The sequence below is a fragment of the Falco naumanni genome, chromosome 8 (genome assembly GCF_017639655.2).
Source record: "Falco naumanni isolate bFalNau1 chromosome 8, bFalNau1.pat, whole genome shotgun sequence".
NCBI classification, from domain to species: Eukaryota; Metazoa; Chordata; class Aves; order Falconiformes; family Falconidae; genus Falco; species Falco naumanni.
This window is the reverse complement of record NC_054061.1, coordinates 49,846,344-49,858,379: the sequence shown is the minus strand read 5'-3', so window position 1 is coordinate 49,858,379 and position 12,036 is coordinate 49,846,344. Positions and strand designations below refer to the sequence as shown.

At 42.5% G+C, this 12,036-nt stretch overlaps 1 protein-coding gene across 1 annotated transcript in view; it reads left to right on the top strand.

Annotated features, from left to right (window-relative positions):
• The first annotated feature begins 3,224 nt into the window (after positions 1–3,224).
• The window catches only part of RAPH1 (Ras association (RalGDS/AF-6) and pleckstrin homology domains 1), a 97,947-nt gene continuing 89,135 nt past the window's right edge, over positions 3,225–12,036 (top strand). Inside the window, 1 exon segment of the mRNA XM_040604973.1 lies at positions 3,225–3,568. The gene's annotated coding sequence lies outside the window, so the exon portion shown is untranslated.

Genomic DNA, 12,036 nt, shown 5'->3' with positions numbered 1-12,036 from the left:
GCAATTCAGGAGTACTTTAGCTGGAATTAGACAAGATTTTCCTGATTTACACTGATGAAATGAGTTCAGAAAATGGTGGTTTCATTCCGTTATTTGTGATGCTTCTCTGAATTTGCTCCCACGTGCAAACTGTGGCAGCCTCTCCAAAGAACAGTAGCCCTGAGAAAGCTTAGCAGCCTTAACCTAGAACACGAACAGTTTCTGCAATGGATTATGCATCACGCTGGCTGGCTTGAAACCCTAAAGCTCCTGTCCAAGTCTGCGTTCCTATTATGAGCTACTGTTGTCATTACACCTGTTGCTTCAAGGTCAGATCCTCTTCAAGATATTCTTGTTTACTCTGAACAGTAGATAAAATCTGAGAAAAGAAGTTTTTAATGTTTAGGCTGGATGAGCTGAATTATTTATGTTAATGGCTATGGGTGCTATACCTGTTGCTAAGAAATACTGTTGTCATAACTCCCTTTTGAAAATGCCATTATAGCTAGCTGAGCAGCAATAGATACTGTATAGGTTGAGCGAGCTATTTTTTAATGACAAGCAAGATTTTTTTAATGATTTTGTATCTTGAACACTGTAGTTGGCAAAAAAATTGATAAAGAAGCAGGTGAAAACAGGCAGACTGCTCTTCTCCTTGTTAGAGCTGACAGGAGTCACAGGTGCTCAAAGTTCCATGATGGTGTAGCTGCATGTATATATAGATGTACCAATATATGCACATACTTTTTTTTATTGATGGAGTCTGGATCAGACCCAACTGGTCTTCACTAAAATGTGAAATTTCTGCTGCACAAGTTATTCAGCTTTCTTGGGTCCAACAAAGCAACCAAGATGGGAGTTGTTTTAATTCTGAACTCTCCTATTTCCAGCCTTTGCCTGGTATGTCCTTTATGGAAATTCCCCCAACTGTCTAATGATCCAAAAGCCTACGTAACCTTTGTTTATTTATGTTTTCGTACTCAGAATTATTTAAATACAGAAAAAAAAGCTTTGAAGGGATTCAAAGTTAAGCTCAGCTGCCAATGCTACTTAGCCATACCTAAAAAGGAGATTGATAGATAACATCTAGGGAGAAGGGTCAATAGCCATGGAATTATTGCCCTGATGAAAAACAATGATCCATTTTATCCTTTCTAATTTGGAAGCAGATACACATTTAAACCAACCTTCTAACCTACTCAAAGGGCTTAACTATTTTTATTATTTCATTAGTTGTTAATTTTATTGGCAGATGTATGACTAAATCCTCTGTGCTATGAAAACCTTACCCAACATACTGCAGGTATGTACTATTTCTTTGGCCTGGGGCGCGATTTTACATTAGTAATTGCTGCATGTAATTGGATAGTGGTTCTGTGGGATGCACGTGGACCCAGTCAGGTCCTCAATCTTAAAATGGTCTGGCTCTGACCTGTACCCTGGATTAAACCGTGTTGTCTACTTAGGCTCTGGGCAATTTAGCAAGTTTGATGTAAAGGAAAAAAAATTCCACATGCCAAAAGCAGAGTTTGCGTTAGTCAGCTGCAGCCTGTTTTTCATTTCGATACAATTTCATGTTTGAGTGATGAAGCTTTGCATACTTTATGGCCATGCAGGTCCCAAGCTGCTGCGGTGGTCAGTGTGACTCTGCAGTGCTTCTGTGCTGGGTTAGATGCAGCTGGAGCTGCCATGGAGCTACATGATGAACCTGGCCATGGTACACACAAGTTGAGTTGTTCCTTGTATTGCCCATGCACTAGCTGTGCTTATTCCACGTATCTCCTGCTTCTGGGCAAGCGTTGTCATTCTAATCCCTTCAGGGTCACGGAGGACCATTAGGAAAGCATGGTGGGATTAATACAACCTGGAGACACAGTCTAAACCTGCTGACTACATCAGTCAGCCATTGCCAGCTCACTCTCACTGCTGATACTCAGCAAGCACTGAAAACTGAAGTACTTAGCACATTTATTAAATAATGTAAGCCCAGAGGTTTATTAATTTCCACAAACTATGAAGCAGTGTAGCAGTCGTGGTCTATTATTTTGAATGGCTTGATTAAAATTTATTTGCAACTCCAGAAGGCTACTGTAGTCTCTTGGTGAAGATTGCATGTACTTTTACTCCACATTGAATTTCTTTTATAAATTACCAGAGTTGCAACTGAAACCGTCCGATATTTCTGCATCCATAACTTAGATCTCAGGTTGTCAGAGATACTGTTAATTGTCAGCATTTTATTATGTTGCCCCAAATTTGGATGTGATTTATATTTATGTAAATTAGGGATAATTTACATAGTAAAGATTTTTTTGCTAAATGCATTAGAATTGTATGTGTGAACTTTGTCTTTTAAAAGACCTAGTTGCATGTACACATGAAAATAATTTTCTCCGTGTACTGGCTCATATTTTAAAAGCTGCTTTTCACGTTGCTTGAGACCTAGCTTATACCCTTGGCCACAAATCAGTATTTTCAGAACTAAAATAACTAGCACGATTTCGTACGATCGCTCTCATTTACGGAAAAGGGCGTGCTTTAGCTGACCGAAGTTTCTCCTGGTCGAACGCGGGGCGGCAGGACCCGGTGCGAAGCGCGGCCGCGCCCGGGCTCGGTGCGACAGCGGCTGGCGCGGGGGGCGCCGCCTCGGCGCTGCAGCGCGGGAGCCCCGCACGGGCTGTGTTTAAGCGGATCTCCGCCCGTGCAGCACGGCTTGCCGCAGCGCCCCGCGTTCTGTGCCCCTTTGTATGTGGTTAAAAAATGGTGATCGCGGCCCCGAGGCTGCGGCTGGAGGAGAGCCGGGCGTGACCCGCGGGGCAGCAGCCGCCGCCGGCTCTGCGGGAGCGCGGCCGGGACTCCCCGCGGGGTGGCCGGGGCTCGGTGACCCGCTGCCCGCAGAACCGCGCGGTGCCGACGCGGGACGGAAACGCCCCAGCGCCGCAGCCGCGTGCGGACCCGCTCCGCGCCGCCTGGCGCCCGGCCGGCTCGGGGCGGACCGGCTCGGTAGCGCGGCCGCCTGGGCGGGAACCAGCGGCCCCGCGGCGGGGGCGGCGGCGCTCGTCAGGGCACCCGGCCGCCAACCGCCGCTCGCGCGCCCAACCGCCGCTCGCGCGCCTAGCCGCCGCTCGCGCGCCCAACCCAACGGCCGGCAGCCGCCCCGGCGCGGCGGGGCCCCGAACGCCCCCCGGGCGCTGGCGGCGGGCCCGGCGGGGCGGGGCGAGGTGCGGCCTGCGCGCCGGAAGTGAGCGGCGGGGGGAGCCCGGAGCGGCGGCGGGCGCCGGGGCGGTAGCGGCGTGCAGGGAGCCGTGTCTCTGCTGCCGGGCAGGGACGTGCTCCGGCAGCCGGGCGGAGGCGGTTCCGCGCTGGGCGGAAACAAGAAACGGGAAAGGAAGGGAGCGGCGGTGGGAACCGGCGTTGGCGGCCACCATTAGCGGCGGCCGCGGGGGTCTGCGGGCGGAGCGGAGCCGAGCCGAGCCCGGGTGCCGCCGCCGGCAGCGCGCGGGAGCGTGCCCGCCGCCTCGCCCCTCGGTGTTGTGGGGGTTCGCCGCCGCCCGCCAGCCCGCCGGGGCTTCCCCGGAGCCGGGGCGAGGTGAGTGGGGAGCCGCGTTTCTGCCGGGGTTTAGGGGGGCGGTGGCGGAGCCGGGGGCGCCCGCTGGGCCGTGGCGGGCGGGCGGGGAGCGGCGTTTCCTGCCGCCTCCCCTCAGGCGGGCGGCCGCGGGGGGACAGCCGGGGCTGGGCGGGGGCGCCGCAGCTGAGGCGTGTGAGGGGGCGAGGGTTTGGCGGCCCCCGGGCAGCGTCCTGCGCCCCTCCGCGCCCCAGGCGTCGTCGGGTGATCCCCCCCCCAAGCGGGCTTTGCAGTGCTGATGACTGGTGGCGGGTTTTGGCGGCCGTGCGTTCCCTCCCGCCCCGGGTTTCCCGGTGTAAGGCATGCCACAGAAGGGCTGGGAAGTGACCGGGGATGCGCCAGGGATGTAGTCGGTGGCATCCAGACAATGTCAGCTCGGGTGAGCCTCCACCCTGTGGAGCCGCAGGCAGTCCAGTCCCTGCACAGGCATCGCCGAGCCTCTCGGTGCCGCCCGGGGAACAAAACACGCGCAAGTCCTCTTCCTTGGTGCAGAAAGAAAAGATTGGTTTGGATTGTTCATTACCGTCTTTTATTTAAACAAAAACCCGACTGAAATCTTATTAAGCTTTTTAGCTGTGAGACTTGCTGAGGGAGGCTGGTTTGTGAAGAGCCTCCCAAGGAAGGCTGCTGTCCGCATCGGTTTTCATGAGGATGGGGAGAGCAGAATATTATGATTTTTTTTTTTTTTTGCATGGGGAAAATCATTGATGGTGGGAGGGAAAAGAGGAGTGTCTGTATAGATGAGTGTCACATGACCTGTGTAAAATTCATATAGGTATACTTATTTTTCTCCTGTATTAATGCTGGTTGTTTTAAGGCGACAGTGACTTACCTGTTCATTTTGGAAGGTTTTATTTCTTTTGGATTTGTTACCTCACGTGGTAGAAAATAGCCACCTGTATGTTTGGGCACTGTCTTTGTGGTTTAGTATTTTTACTGACATTTCAATACTTTTTATTTTTTTGCCTGGCTATAGGTATTCAGAAGGGGACAAACAGCAGTATGTGTAGTGTCATTTCTCGTTTACTGAGGGAATACAGATACGCTCGGTTTGATACAAGTATACTATTTCATATGGCTGATACCTTTATATTGCCATTCATGTGATGGAGGAATGAGGATCCACCGTTTTGTGAGACTATAAAAATCACACCCACTCTATTTCAAACAAATCGTCTCGTCGCCTGTTCCCCTTCATTCCCCTGTCCTCCAGACAGGGACACGTCAGCTTCTAAAACAGATTTGAGCAGAAAAATTAATTTAGATATTTATTGAAGAAAGAATTTAGGTGTTTATTGAAACGACTTATCTAAACCGGCAAATCTTCCTATTTTACCGTCCGTTTAATCATCTTTTCTCTGCTGAGAAGTTTCCTATTAAAATAGAAGAACAGAAAAATCAGTTGCTAAATCATCTTGAAGAACAAAAGTATGGGTCAGGGAATACTTTACACATAAGTTATATAAAGATGTAGATGTCCATGTGTGATATGCTGATATCCTTCTTGCGTGGGTGTGGTGGATAGTGGAATATACAACTATTTTTCACCACCTAAGTTGGTGTGTGTTTTTTCATATCAGTGGGTGACACTCAAATTACCTTACTGAAGTCCATGTTAGGGAGGCTTTTTGCTTTCATAGAACATTGAAGTAAGTGGCGCTAAGGAATTTATTTATTGCCTTCCTACATATTTCATCTTCAGATAGGTGGTTTCCTTAAAATTACTTGGATGTTTAACTCGTACAGCATGCAACAAAGTCCTTCTACCACTGTTTCTCTGACTTGGCATTGGATGACAGAGAAAAAAGTATTGCCAAGAGATAAGTTCAGGAAAGCTGAGTAGTTTGCTAGCTGTTAATCTCTCAAAGGAATATAAAAAATAGTGTGAAAAGCGATGCTATTTTATATAGTCTTGAGTCTGCCTTCCTTGTGTACTATCTTAAGAATGCTGCCTTCAGGTTTGAATTTAAAATAGTTTTTTTCCAGGGGAGTAGTACATTGGCATGAACCATTTGAACTTCCTGTATATTGCAGCTTATTCCTTTCTTAATGAGGTAAGCCATGGTACAGAGAACACTTGTTGGTCTAAAGGAGCGTATGAGACTGCTGTGGTAACTTTTGTAGGATCAATAGGATTGATTTTAAGAGGCTTTATTTTTCAAGAGGATGTCTTGGTGTTCTGAGTATCAGAATATGTAGATATTGCCTCATTTCTGCCTTCCCCAAACCGCTGAATTTTTTTTTGCTGTAAAACTATTGGTGTTGCTGTTTTATTTGAGTTTTGCAAGAATATGAACATGTGCTCCTTTATCTCTTCCTTCTGCATCAAGATTTTTAATAAAATCAGCTAGTATTTCTAGCCAGAAATGGTTATTTCTTTGTGCTCATAATTGAACATGTTTATGCTGTATTAATCTGATCTTTACTGGTCGTAAAACTTGCCTTCCTTCTTCAAATGTCTTTCAGCCACTGGAGGGGAAAAAAACCCCTACCAAACTGGGACAGAGTTAAATCTGAGTGACTAAGCCAGTTATGCAAATACCAAGAACAACGGTGCTGGAGATCCTAGCCGTTAAGTAATTCAGACCACATTCTTAATAGTAGAAAAATCCAAATCTTTTGTGTAACAAATGAAGCCAAAGGTTGCAAAATAAATCATACCTCCTTTTCTGTTAAACAGTAGTTTTATTACTGAATTTTCAAGTAGAACTGAAATAATGTGCTTCACAGCTTCCTATTAACATCAGTTCATACTGAGGACCTTGCTGAAAAAATCTAGAACTCTGCAATTGTAAATAATTGTAAAATTATTGTAAATTTGTAAAATATTGTAAAACTGTAAAATAAAAGCCAAAAATGTCCAGCTTGTATTTCAGCACCCAACAATTAACTGGGCATGGATAGGTGCTTGTTTTGTGGTGTTTCACACCCTTTCTCTGCATTTGCTAGGAGAAAACCTATGTTGATTTACAGCTGAATCAGGTAGACTCAGATAAACAAGTGTTATAAAAAGGGGCAATCTAGATATGTTTTATTGCTAAGGTTTCATAATACATAAAAATGACGGCAGACTGCTGAGTAGTCGCATTTAATGTATTTCTATGTGGAATGAAATTTTGTTTAAGGAAATGTAACTTACAAAAAGTTGTATTGAGTGAGTCCTTTTAAGGGTTCAAAAAGTATATTGTGATTGACAGTCACACATTTTGAGTGAGTATGCACGTCAAATGGTCTCCAGCTTTAGGAACGTCTACAAGGTTAGTGGAGAAACTTGTGCTATAATTGCCAGTTAAAATTGTTCTTCAGATTGGCAAGAGATTTAAGTTTCTTGCTAATCTGCAGGAATTACCATCACTTAAAAAATGCGTTCATTGAAAATGCCGTATTATTTTCAAGAGGTTAATACTAGAAATTACTAATAACTATCCAGTTAAGCATATTGGTCCCTGTGAGAGAGACAAGTAAAATTCCTTAATGATTCAGCTTGCTAGTAATCATACTCAAAGTTGAAAATCTTATAAAGACTGAGAAAAGTATCTGCAGTATAGTTTTTACGCAAGTTGATGCAGACACACTGGCTGGTATTTTTCACTTTTCAGCGAGCTAAAGTCACTTCTCTGTTTTGTCCTATGGAGTAATTTTAATTCTTTGTCAGGACAGGCTTTAGTTGAAGTGTTTAACATAAGATGTTACATAGGATGTTTTTGTTGAACTTGCTTTTTAAAAATACATTTATTAATGAAGAGCACTGGAAATGTCTTGTTCTTTGAGTTATCCCTTGAGTTGTTAGGAAATGTATGGAGGAAGACGATGAGCACAAGCGTTTGAAACTGGCCAGAGGTTAAATATGAGGAAAATCATTTGTTGCTGTCTTATTTCATAATGAGTTAGTTGGATTCTATAGAGAGGACTGGATAAGAAGGAGGAATTCCAGAGGTACTTACAAAAATAATTTTAAATTTTCTTGGTCATATAACATGATTTTTACCTGTTACTGAATTTCTAGTCTCAGACATTCATCAGATTAAATTGATGTAATCAGGAAGGTGATAGAATTTTCATTGCCTCTTGTCTTTCTTTTTAGGAGAGCAGTGTGTAAAATGAAAGTTTTTATTCAAAAATGTTACAATGATTCTGGTGAGAGAATTGCTGTACACAGTAGCAAAACTGTTTTGGTATATTCATTTTTCCTAAGTAAATATTTTGAAGTGTTCAAGAAATTAAGTTGTTGCTGATAAAAATGCACTGATGTTGCATGGAGCATGGTAAACTGAATGAGAATTGTTCTCATCTTGTGTCAGAATTATCTTAAAAGTCATCCCTTATTGGAATGTTACTATATTGTTCTAATTGTTTTATTTGACATCTGCTGAAATCGTCTTGTACTGTGTAAGGGTGTCAGTACTCTGTCAGCCTAAATGTTTAGAATAGCAAGTTGTGTTCGTATACTTAGAGTGCTCTTTTGCTGAAGCTATGTTAAGCACAGATCCAAACCATCTTACTGCTGTTTATTGCAGCACAATAGGTGAATTCTAGCAGATCAGGATTAGAAAGAAACAGGAGCAAGAAGTGACATAATTGTCCCATTTCATGGCTCTGATCGATTTTATTACTTATGTCAGTATAACACTTTCATCTAAAAAAGTCTTGGAAAAGTTAGAGAACCTGATCATTTCTCTGAAATGCTTGTATGAAGTGGAAGAATATGCTAGATAAAACGTATTTACAGAAGGGGCCTGGAGGGAGACTTAATGGGCATCCTTCATCCTCTCCAATGCCTTTACCCTTCAGAAAGCTTTGGGAGCAGTTGCATGGGGACTGGCAGAAACTTCTGTTCATGTGATAGAGTTGAAGTCCACTGCCACTGTCATTGTAAAAGGAAAAATGTTTTCAGAGGTGTCCGAAAGAATTACTAGCCTTACTGAAACTGTAATTGGTAAATTTGCATCATCTGCTTCTAAAATTGGATTTTGAAGGCTATGCCATTAAATAGTGTTAGAAGTGCAAGTAATGAGTATGTATCAAGCATTGATGATAAAATAATCCCATCTCACATGGTTGAATTCTTACTCTGATATCACCTTTGCAGTTAAATTCCTTCAATATATGTCATAAAATTGCCTACTGAGTTAAGGGCAACATGAAAAGTTCGCTGAGTTGCTGCACACTGTGAAAAATGCTACCTTGACAGCACAGAAATTATAAAGGGATTTTTTGGTGTGGAGATGGTGCTAAGACAGTTTTGCCCAACTGTGTTTTTTCAATCAGTGATGAAAAAAATTATGGTTTTTTAATGTGCCTGGTTTTCTTTTAAATAATTTCACTGATTAGTATGATGAAAATCTCATTGCCAAAAATGCCCATTTAATTGGTTTAATCGCTGAGACAGTATACTGGAGGTATGTTTAATATTTTCCTCTGTCAGAGGGCTTGTAGTGGTACTTTTATGTTTAACTCTGTGAAGCTGCTGAATTGATCCTTGTGATGTGCCAGCGGTGAAAAGACAAAAGTTCAGAAGGAAATAGCTTGTGTACGCTTTTGCTGGCTTTCCATCTCTCCTCTTTCTGTCTCCTCATGATGAGATGTCACTGATAGACTTCGTTATAGGTGCTATAGAAGGTAGCATTAGCAAAACAAATGTGCAGGTCCTTTGGAGGAAGTAAAATTACTCTATGCGTTGTTCATAAACTTCTTCCAGTCATTAATCTCTTTGTTATGCCTGGAATAGCCACAAGTTTGCAGTTCTCCCTGCTTGTATCTCTGACAGGGCTGACCCAATCACAAGAACTGTATATTCCACTCAGTGTTGTTTCTGGTAGGTAGGTCCCTTAATGAAATGCTAGTAAGAAAGGTGAAAGAGAAGCATTTGAGGTCAGTGACAACTTTTTTTTTTTCTTATGCTTTTTCTGACAGAAATATTCTTAGGTCTTATGTAGCTTTAGTGATCACTGAACTGTTGTGTGTTAAAAATACTCTTAAAAAAGAAGAAACGGGTGAGATTTAATCCACATAAATTCTGTGATCGAGTTTACAGCTTGATCCATGGCGTGCCAGGTTGGTAAAATGGAAGGGGTGATGAGCTGCGGTGAAAGGTTTTACTTTTGGGGAGCTGTTGAGAGGGGAAGCGAAGCTATGTCCTTGTGTACATCTTCCTAGACCATGATTATATAGTTTTGTGAAATTAAAGTTTCTTTTATCTCTGGGATGTAAAAACATTTTTTAAAATAAAGACCAACTCCTTTACAGGCTGCTATTTGCACCTTATGAGTACTGAAAGGCATCTGTCCAGGGTTTTAGAATCTGTTGTAGGAAATGTGTTGTACCAGGTTTTTATAAATAAATTCATTTTCATATCTATATGTTATCTATACTTACTTAGGCAAGCTGGTTTACAAAGCTGGGATGGGTTCTAGCTCAATATTGAAAACAGTAAGTTTTTAAGATGTTTTCAAACATCTCATGAATGAGGCTGACTTTTGCAGCTTAATGATGATCTTCCAAAGGTGAAATTGGCATGGGAAGCTTATTAGTTCTGCAGAAATACTGTACTTGCATGCTAATTGCCTTAATTTAATCCCAAGTTTTTTCTGCTTTGTGTGTTTGAGTTCATTGCTTGTTATGCCTCTTCTTTATGGTTTATAACAAGAAGTATTAGGTGGGAAGAAAAGTACTCTAACAAATGTGAAACCATTTCATTATGACTATGACAGTGTTCGCTCAGGTTTTCTTATATGATTGGCCACAAATGCACCAAGATAAGATTGGAAGTTCTTAAATTTGTGTGAGCTCTGAAACTTTGCGTCCTCAAGGAAAAGACATGCTCTGTGAAATAAATGGCATACCTATTTTAGCTTCCTTCAGAAGTGCGGACAGTGTTCACCGCCCAGGGAGGTTCCTCAACACTGTTCTATGGGAGGACATTGCCAGTGGAGTGTGTCTGGATAATCAAAAGCCTAAGTCTTTGATACAGCCTGTTGGCTACTCTTAAGCTGTTTCCCACTCGGGTATGGTTGGCTTTGATTTGATCCTGACTTGCCTAGTTTGTGATTGTATAGTGATGAGGCATCTTGCATAGGATTTCTGATTCCATGCCAGAAGCCAAGCATTCCAGGCTCTCTTTATTTATCCTTAGTAATTTTGCTTCCTGCTTTTCTCCTTGCTAGAAGGATCACCATGACTATTTAAAATTGAGTTAATCATTGTTGGAATTTGTTTTAATATACCAATGCAAGTTTGGACTTCCCAGGTGTCTATAATCGTTCTTCTTCACAGGTGACTAAAAGTGTTATCCACAACTGTGTTTTATAGTGCATTAAAAAACCCAATTCCCGTAGTGAAAAAAACTCCTTGAGTTGTTCTGAGCCTTTAAAGAAAAATGCCCTACAGACCTCTGTTCTCTAAGGAAGTTGTCACTTGTTTCTTTTATGCATGACTTAAGAAAATGACCTTTTACTTGGACATGTAGTTGTGAGTGGCTTTGATGGAAACGTGGGTGATTGCTCATTATTCCTGGAAGAGCATTCTGTAAGTTTGTTGCGTGTGTCAGTGATCAACATGTCTAGTAGTTTGGATTTTAGTTAACAGAAGTTGAGTCTAAGGGCTTATGAAAAACACTTGTATCTATTAAATAGGGGCTTTTTGTTTAGGTGAGGAAGTGTAGAAAGCCAGTAGTTTTCACTCACTAGTAGCTTTGCAAGGTAGTAATACTGACTAAAACTTGTGAATTCCTTTGGCCACCTGTGAGCACGTCATAGTTCAGGAGAACAACTGGCTGATGCTGGGCAACAGAAGATCACTTTTTCTTTCACCTTACTCAGGTGTGTCTATCAATAAGTGACTTAGTGATATTTTATGATCTGTTCTGTGAAACTGAAAGCCTGTTTGTCAGATTGATGTGAGTGCCAACAGTAAATTCCTGCCCAGGGAGGAAGAAAAGGAATTATTTTCCTAAAGAAACGTTCGGTTGTTCTGGATTAGAGACCTTGGAGATTCTTTCTAAGAAGCATAGCAGAAATGAGAAGTCTCATTTTCGGCAATTACATGGAAGAAGAAGGAGGGCTCTGTAGAAAAGCATGAATGTTGTCTTCCCTTCTGGCAGCTGGCAGAGCAGAAAATAGAAGCAATAGGGAAATGAGTGAGATTTTTAGGAGGAACCACATACCCACATCACAGTTCTGAAAGTGAAACAATGTCTTTATGAAGATTGCTCTGTATTAACTAAACTCCAGTTGATAGTGCAGTATACAGCGCAACCTTTTGTGCTGGTAATCCCTGTTCGTGAAAATCAGACTTTTTTTGTTAAAAAGAAAATGGAAAACCCACAAAAAACCTCAAGTGCTTGTGATTAGCTTAAGTGAAACTTTCTATTTTGATATTAGTCCTGTTTAGCTTGAATCTGTGCAAAATTTGAGAAGGTCCTCAAAATCAACAAC